This window comes from Lepidothrix coronata, unplaced genomic scaffold (genome assembly GCF_001604755.1).
Source record: "Lepidothrix coronata isolate B3197 unplaced genomic scaffold, Lepidothrix_coronata-1.0 Scaffold365, whole genome shotgun sequence".
NCBI classification, from domain to species: domain Eukaryota; kingdom Metazoa; phylum Chordata; class Aves; order Passeriformes; family Pipridae; genus Lepidothrix; species Lepidothrix coronata.
Genome location: NW_016690545.1, coordinates 40305 through 49198, shown reverse-complemented (window position 1 = coordinate 49198; position 8894 = coordinate 40305). Strand labels below are relative to the sequence as shown.

The following is an 8894-nucleotide window of genomic DNA, read 5'->3' as shown; positions in this document are numbered from 1 at the left end:
CATCAGTGCCATGGGCTGGGAACCACGGCGGGGTTGGATCAAGGGTTGGACTGGATGATGTTGGAGGTCTCTTCCAACCCAGCTGATTCCACGATTCTCTGATTCCATGATTCCATGATTCTCTGATTCCATGATTCCATGATTCTCTGATTCTCACCCGCTCCACGTCAGCGCTCGTGGGGCCTGGGGGTGACTGTTCTGCCCTCCCTGCACAGATCTGGGTGAACAGCCCCCACACGGCCAGCGGTTACTACACCATCTACGACAACGAGACCCTCCAGGCCGACCACTTCAACACCCGCCTGAGCTTCGGGGACGCGGCGCAGACGCTCTGGGCCCGCACCGGTTACCTGGGCTTCGTGCGGCGCACCGAGCTCACGGCGGCCAGCGGAGGTGGGCAGGCACTCGGGGGGCTCTGGGTGACACATCTCCAGGACAGGGCCATCCACAGGGGCCTGGATGAGCTCAAGAAGTGGCCCCCGGGGAGCTCGGGGGGGTTTAGTAAGACGAGTGCTGGCGCCGCTGCCGGGTCGGGGCGACCGCCGGTGTTGGGGCAGGGCGGGGATGAGCTGATGGAGAAGGATGTGGGGAGAGGATGGACATGGCCCAGAGACCCCTCCTGTGCTGGGGGATTCTGCCCCTCTGCTTAGAGCCCCCTGCAGAGCTGCCTCCAGCAGGGGAACAGCACAGGGAGGGATGTGGAGCTGCTGGAGAGAGTCCAGAGGCACCAGGATGGTCAGAGGGATGGAGCAGCTCTGCCAGGGGGAAAGGCTGGAGAGCTGGGATTGTTCGGCCTGGAGAGGGGAAGGCTTTGGGGTGACCTCATTGTGGCCTCCCAGGACCTGAAGGGAACCTGCAGGAAAGGTGCAGAGAGACTATTTCCAAAGGAGTGCCAGGAGAGGGGGGAATGGCTTCAAACCACCAGCAGATTTTAGATGGGATTTTGGGAAGAAATTCCTCTCTCTGAGGGTGGTGAGGCCCTGGAATGCATTTCCCAGAGGATGCTCCATCCCTGGAAGTGTCCCAGGCCAGGTTGGAGCAACCTGGTCTAGTGGAAGGTGTCCCTGCCCATGGCAGGGGGGTGGAACTGGATGATCTTTAAGGTCCCTTCCCACCCAAACCATTCCATGATTCTTTGGCCTGTAGCAGACACTCTGTTGTACCTGAATTCCAGCCCTTACAGCTGTTTTCCCTCTGTCCCCAGAGCGCCACGACGCCCTGTACGTGGTGGGAGCCCTGGATGAGACTCTGGAGCTGCGGGGGCTGCGCTACCACCCCATCGACATCGAGACCTCGGTGTCCCGGACCCACAGGAGCATTGCTGAATGGTAACACAGCCCCCCACAGGAGGCCTGGGCTCCTCCTGGCCCAGCTGAAAGGCAGCAGTGTAGGCAGAGGTGCAGGGTTTAATCGGGAAAAAACCCAGGGAAATTCGGATTTTTTTTCTGTTGGGCAATTCAGATGAATGTGTGTTGTCCTCGGCCAGTCACGCTCCTGATTTCCACACAGAACAGACTTGGTGTTTTCTCACAGGCCTCAGCATTGAATAGAGGTGATGATTTGCTGCTTTGGGGTGTAAAGAGCCGCTTCTCAGTCGGTGGCAGCAGCGTTGTTGTGTCACACGGGTGGTGCTGAGGTGGCCCTGAACTGGTCTTTGACACGTCAGGGCCGGGTCACCCCGGGGTTGGGTTGGAAATGCAGCCCAGAGCAGGTGGGAGACTCCACCTGAGGACAATCAGCTGGAAGCTTTGGGTCTCTGTGACAATAACCGGGCGTTCTGTTGACTTTCCCTTGCCCTTCCAGTGCCGTGTTCACCTGGACCAACCTGCTGGTGGTGGTGGTGGAGCTGTGTGGCTGCGAGCAGGAGGCTCTGGATTTAGTCCCTCTGGTGACCAACGTGGTCCTGGAAGAGCATTACCTGATCGTGGGCGTGGTGGTGGTGGTGGATCCCGGGGTCATTCCCATCAATTCCCGAGGCGAGAAGCAGCGGATGCACCTCCGGGACAGTTTCCTGGCGGATCAGCTGGACCCCATTTACGTGGCCTACAACATGTGATGGGAGGAGCTGCAGGAGCCCAGAAGGACCAGGGTGGTGATGGAAGTGAAGCTGGTGAAATTACTAATACTTGACCTACAGTTTGAGGTTGCTGCCACATTCCTTCCCTCCCGGCCCCGGGGAGCGGAGGGAATTTGGGAGGCAACTGGCAAACCTTTGTAACAGTTTACTGAACACATGAGCTTTAGAGAAATGCAAAGTGGAAAAGTGTGTGAGCTACAAAACCCCCAAGGCCTTTACAGTAGTGTTACTTTTTCATCCGTTGTACATATTTGTATTTTTATCTAATCCCGGGGTAGGATTCTATAAGGGGAGGGTTTATTTAGTTAAGATAATAAACTATTAAGAAAAAGGGTCATCAGAGTTCTGCAGTTCCCTACTCCATGACCTCCTTTGCATCTGGAGCTGTTCATCCCCTGGGATCACCCAACTTATTGACAATTGTGCCATGACCAAATCAATAACTTAACGGAATCGAAGAGTTACTTATTCATATAGAGATTTCTGGAATTTAAAAAAGAATTTTGCCTATATTTTAAATATGTAAATATTATTATACATAATTCACTTAGCTAGAAAATTAACTTGGCTAATGAGGACAGCTGAAGGTTGATGTTTTTAAGGGCAGGTGACTTTTGTGGTCCTCAGCATCCTGGCATTGGCTTAGACACAATGTGAGATGCTCCCACCTTCCACAGGTTTCTGATTTCATTTGTCTCTTCATTCTGGCCAGAAGTGTGTCAGAGCATGTAGAACCTTTGATATTAAGGCACATCTTTCCCCAAGAGATGAATTTAAAAGGTGGAACTGGGGAGAAATGGCAATGCAAGCCCCGAATCCTGAACTGGAATGATGCAGCCTCTGCCTCATCCTCTGGCTCCAGGTGTGGGAAGGGAAAACATTCCTTAGGTGGACACACAGGTAACTCCCCTGCTTGTGCCATCCATGACTCCTTCCATCCCCAGGAAATACTGTAAATAGGCTTCAATAAAACTGGGAGCAAACAGCCCATCTTCCCTCAGAGCATTCCCTGGAAAGAACAGGAGGATCCTGGGTTTGAGCGGGATGCAATTTTTATTTTACAGGAGACAGAGCAATTGTGGCAAACACAGCGTTCAGTAACGTTGTGCAGACTGCTCTCCCAGCCTTCCACCTCCTGGGTCAGCTCCAAAGGCAGGGAATGGGAGGAAAGAGAAGCCTTAGAGAGCAGCAGGTCCAAGCTTTTCCTGCTGGGAAGCCCTTCCACGGAGCCGGTGGTTGAGCTTTGACTCCAAAATGACCTTTTCTGTTTCAACACCTCATCTTTCAATAGCAATTACATTCCTCTGGGTGCTAAAATATGATTTTGGAAGCCTTGGGGGCTGCTGCCAGATCCTGCAACAGGGTTTTTTTTTTGAGTCCCATGTGGTATATACAGTGTAAATATAAAACTTTTCAGATGTTCCAGATACCTCACGCGAAGTTTTTAGGCCGTTTTTAAAAAGGTTCGTGGTGTGGACTCGGAAGATCCTGTGGCAGTTCCTGGAGCAGGGCCCGGTGGATCCGTGGGCAAAGCCCAGCCATGTCCTGGAAAAAAAAAAAAAAAAAAGCCCCTGCTGCATCCTGGTAGTTCCTCACCGAAAAACAGGAGCTTTAAAGAAAAAAAAAAAAAAACTCAGAGAAGAAGTTTGAAAGTATATTTTTGAAAAAAAAAATAAAAATAAAAATAATAAATATTTGGTGGGGAAATAGCTTTAGGAACTGGAAGTTTTCTGGCAGGTCTGGGCCGAAGGTTCTTTGCAAACACTTCGGTTCACAGGGGGCACGTTTTGGAACCTTTTCTGTGTTTTCCACAGTGTCAGCAGAATAGGCACCAAATCTTTAGTGTGTTTAGTTTTAACAAATTGACCACAACGTGGGGACAGCGACAGGGGAAACTGTGACTAACACAGTTGGTCCTGCAGCTTGTTTTGGGTGTAAAGTGCACAAAGGTTGTTCTCCCTTTACAGCCAGAAAATTCCTGTTATTCCATGTTCTGTGTCACCATTTTTGTGTTTCTTGCACAGCCCAGGCCTGGCCGAGCAGCTTCACTCCAATGTGACCTTTCCAGGGAAAATTCTGGTGGTCTTGGACCTTTTTCTTTACTCAAAAGCTTTAGTTAAAATTGTTTCAGCAAATGCTTTTTGTCCCCTGGAGTGGATTTTAAGTCCAAGTCCGGGATTGTCATTTATTTTTCCTCGTGATCCTTCACAAAAGAAACAATGTGTGTGTGAATTCCAGCAGAGATTCCCAAGTGTGGTAGGTGGCCTTCCCAAAATGGCATTTTTGAATGAGACTGGATCCATTTGATCTCGTTTCCCCTTTATTTCTTCGTTTGGATGGGCACCGATGGCTTTTTATGCCTCGGGGGCTCTTCTCTTGCGATTCCCCGGGTGCTCCAAGTCTTCCTTCCAGCACGTTCCATTTCTCTGGGCTGGAGAACCGCAGGATGCAGGGAACATTCCAGGGACATGGAGCAGCTGCTCAGTTTGGCTTCCCTGGGTGCTTTGGCCCTGTTTTGGCACAGTGGGAAGCAACGTGCTGGAGAGGAGGAAGGATGGAGCCGGGACTCCGGAATCCCCAAATTCTTCCTCCGGCTCCACGAGCTTTCCACGGGTCATTCCACTCCTTCCATTCCTTCCTCTGGGATTTTTCCATATGGGAACAAACCAAGATCCTTCACTCCAGACATTGGCAGGGGCAGGGCTGGGTGCTTTTCCCCAAAAAACAGCCTCTCCCCCCTGGTTTGACCTCCCAGCTCCTGGAGTTGCACAGGGCACATTTTTCCTTCCTCTTGTCCATCAGATTCCAAGCTTAGCAACTGCAGTGAAACTGAAAAACTGGGAATTCTTCCCACTGGACTAAACTAGTTTGTATGTCTCACTGTTTCTGGATCTTCCCTGAGCAAACTGTGTGGGAACAGGTCGGTTTTATCCTCTTCTGTTGGAATTTGCACTTCATTTCTGGTTTAAATCAACGGAATTCAGCTGTTTCCTACTAACTGCTCTAAAATAAGGTTGTAAAAACCAGATCAATTTTAGCCCTAGGTGCATTTGTTTTCCTTTAATTTCTGTCAACCTCTTTCCCATTGTCCAATCCAGACTCCGGCGTTTCTGTAATTATGTATAAAGGTTTTATTTATTTAAAATTAGCTTAGTTACATTTTTAAATTTAACACCTGGCTGGACAGTGTCCCATTAACGCATTGATTGTGTTTCCTTTGTCTTGTGTTAATAAATATTGATGCCTGGTTGCTCGTTTAGTCCTTGAAGATGCTGTTTCTGTGAAAGAATTTTTGTTTGTTTGTTTTTTAAGGAGTGAAATGTGAGTTAATGTTGATCCTGGGGAGAGGGAGAACTTGTTTTATGTTTTGTTCATTGTATTGAGAGGGGTCTGAGCCATGAGGGAGTGAAGGCCTGGATGGGTGTCCTGGACCTGCAGCTCTGTGAATCCGATTTTTTGGGGGTCAGAGCTGGGGAAGGGGCTGGAGCACAGGGAGAAGGGGCTGGAGAACTCCTGAGGGAGCTGGGGGGGCTCAGCCTGGAGAAAAGGAGGCTCAGGGGGGACCTCCTCGCTCCCCACAGCTCCCTGGTGGGGTTGGAGCCGGGTGGGATCGGGCTCTGCTCCCAGGGAATGAGGGATGGGACGAGAGGGAACGGCCTCAAGCTGTGCCAGGGGAGGGTCAGGCTGGAGTTTAGGGGAAATTTCTTCATGGAAGGGGTTGTCGGGCCTTGGCAGGGGAAGGGGAAGGTTGTCGGGCCTTGGCAGGGGCTGCCCGGGGAGGTTTGGAGTCCCCAGCCCTGGAGCCCGGGCGGGCGCAGCCGCCGCCGCTCGCGGCGTAAAACCCGCCCGCGCCGCCCCTTAGCCCGCGCATTGGGCGCGCTATCCCCCGCGGCGAGGGCTGGGAACACCGGGAACACCGGGAATATCGGGAATAACGGGAATATCGTGATTTCCCCGGCGGCGAGCGCGCTCCCGCCCCCCCCTGCGCCATCCCGGCCGCGGGGGGGCGCTGTTGCCGCGGCGCGCCGCTCCGCCGCGCGCTCTCTATGGTCGGGCCGGGCGGGGCCGGCGCTCAGGCGGCCGCTCTAGCCCGGCGCGCGCGCGCTCCGCGCCGCTGGCGCTCTATGGCGGGGGCCCCTGGGCGCGCTCTCTATGGTCGCGGCCCGCCCCCCCCGCCGGCGCCGCTTCGCTGAGGCGGGACCGGGCCGGGGCCGGGACCGGGATCCGGCGGCTCCGGCGCCCCCCACGCGCGGCCCCGCGGGGCTCTGAGGTAAGCGCGGGCTTGCGGAGGCCGCCCCGTCCCCCTTTGGGCCCGCCCGCCCCTTCACCCACCCCCGCCCCGCGAGGGCCCTGAGGGGACGGGCAACAGGCCGCGGCCTCGGCCCGGCGGATCCCGCGGGGAGCTCCGGCCGCTGCCGGGCCTCAGGCGCTGCCCCGCGGCCTGGCGCTGCTGCCGGGGCCGGGCCAGCTGCGCCCGGGGCTGTGTGGGGGAGAAAGGGGGTCTGGGGGTGACGGGGGGTCCCCCCGCTCCCCCCTCCCCGGGTCCCGTTCCCCCCATTCCCGCTCCCCCTCCCTGTTCCCGCTCCCCCGCCGCGTCTTGGGAGGGGGGAAAGGGGGCTCTGACCCCCTCTGGGACCCCCCGGTCCCGCTTTGCCCCGGGGGTGGGGGTTTAAAAGGGGGTCCCCCGGTGCCCCCCGGCCCCGGGCAGCTTGTGACAAACCGCTCGTTGTGACAAACGGGAGCTTTATCGCTCATTAACCCGCCGTTTAATTAATGGCCGCCGGTACCTGTTTTCCCAGGATTTTGCCCCAAACCGCGCTGGGGAGCCCCGGCTCCAGCGCTCGGGGAGGATGTCAGTGCTCTCGGGGGGATTTTCCTCTCCCAACCCGTCGGGTCCCCGATGCCGATGGAATATTGAGGTTTTTGGGCTGCAGGTTTTGTGTCTGAAGCTCCTGTCGGGGATGTCCCTGTACGGGCTGGGGGGGAGTGGAAGAAAACACACGTGCGGAGCGCTCCTGGAGTTTTAAGGAATATCTCTGCGTGTTTGTGCAATGGGCTCCGGGGCTTTGACCGGGCGCGTTGACTCGGGGCTCCTCACAGCTGGTGGGATGTGCTGCCCTTCCCTCTGTCTTTCGCTGATTTCGGGGGAAAAAAACCCGGAGTTCTGACAGTTTTCTGGGTGAACGGAATTTCCCCAAGCCTCTTAATTGCAAAATTAGGTAAAAAAATCTTTTCACTGCCGAAAGCAGCTGATTTTGAGGCACTGAAGAACTCCAAATTTCCCCAGATTGCTTCAGTATCATTTAAAAAAAAACCAACCTTCTAAATCCCTTTGAGCAATTTGCAAATGTCAGAATTTGTCCCCTTTCACTGAGTATTTGAGAACAAATGCCTTGTCCAATATTCTTTGACTTCTGGCTTTATAAAGCCTTTAAAAATATGATTAATTGGCTCTTACAATATTTCAGGGGTGAAACATCGTTTAGGGCCTTTCCTCTGCTCGATTTAAAAGGGCAAAACAAGCACTTGGTTTCTTCCTCTGGTGCTCTTTGTAGCATTTCAGGGAATTTAGAGAATTAGTGAAAGTTTTGGGAATGAGGCCTTTTGGGTGTTTCTGGGGGGTTTGGCTGGTGGGTCACACTGAGGCCTGTGGGATTTTGGGTGAGAAATGGAACGTGCCCACGATGAACTGTGACATTCCTGCTTCTCTTTGAAATCCTTGGCTGGAGGGAGATGATGCCCAGAATTCTGGGAGTCCTTGAAGTCCTTTCGTGAGCTGCTGTTGGAGGATCCTCTCAGTTAAATGACTTTTGAGGTGTAGCTGCCTGGAGACTTCGGTTTTACCCTGAAAAGCATCACCTGTACCTGTCTGACTGTAAAAAAGTGGGGTTTGTCCACATTGGGGCAATAATTGGATAATAAACCCTCCTGCCAGGGCTCTGTGACAGGTAAAACTCTTCCTTCACCCCAACATGAGCAGCTCTTTCAGCTCAGTAAATCCAAATTCAGCTCTTGCAGGAGTTTTTACCTGGGACTGTGCTCAGGGATTTCCCTTTTTGGGGCTTCTTGTCAGAGCCTGAGACCTGCAGGTTGAGGTTTTTCCCTGGAGCTTCCCTCTGCGAGCTGCTGGATGCCAGTTGCTGTCTCAGGTGCTCACAGGAGGCCGTTCCAATAGGAAATTCCCGGTTTTCCAGCTAAATAGGTTGTTTCAGCAAGGTAAAGGCACTGAGAGACTGTCACATCCCCGAGGGTGTGAGGTGCAGGGGGAATTCCCACCTTGTTGCAACCCTTGCTGAGTCTTCTCCTGAAAACATTGTTGTGCTCAAATAGATTGATGCTGGATGAATAATTAAATATTGCAGAGCAAGCAGAGATGGAGTCAGCTCAAAAAACCGCATTTTTGATGGGAAGTACTTTATCTTTTATTCCTGTAAAGCAGAACTTCACACCCAGGAGAGAGAGCTCAGCAAACCCTCTGTGCTCCCTCCCCGGGGTGCTGCTTTTGGCTGCTTTTATCGGTTTCACTGTTTCTTGCAGGCTTGGTTTGAGCCTTTCGTGGGACAGCGAGGCAGAGAAAGCAGTGGCAGAGGGAGGGGAGGGCAGGCTGTGGTTTGGCACTACAGAAATGAACGGGGGCTTTTTGGGGCACTGGAAATTTATTGTCATCTTTGCTGCTGCTGGATTTCGGTTTGAGGGGCCCCCGGTGGGTGCAAAGGTAGATTTTTTTTTTTTTTTCTCCCTTCTAAAAGCTAAAGCTGCATTAGAGGACAGACAAAGTTGTGTCCCCTGCACATGTTTGTCATTAATTCTGCTCCTC

General features: G+C 53.3%; 1 protein-coding gene and 1 long non-coding RNA gene across 2 annotated transcripts in view; both read left to right on the top strand.

The window, feature by feature from the left end:
* Positions 1–5327, top strand: part of LOC108509435 — a 7433-nt gene extending 2106 nt beyond the window's left edge. The window contains exons 4-6 of the long non-coding RNA XR_001878625.1: positions 216–393; positions 1205–1328; positions 1804–5327. This is a non-coding gene — a long non-coding RNA (uncharacterized LOC108509435). The remainder of the gene's footprint in view (positions 1–215; positions 394–1204; positions 1329–1803) is intronic.
* A 967-nt stretch (positions 5328–6294) lies between these two features.
* ATF1 (activating transcription factor 1) overlaps positions 6295–8894 on the top strand; it is an 8602-nt gene continuing 6002 nt past the window's right edge. Inside the window, exon 1 of the mRNA XM_017838858.1 lies at positions 6295–6347. The gene's annotated coding sequence lies outside the window, so the exon portion shown is untranslated. The remainder of the gene's footprint in view (positions 6348–8894) is intronic.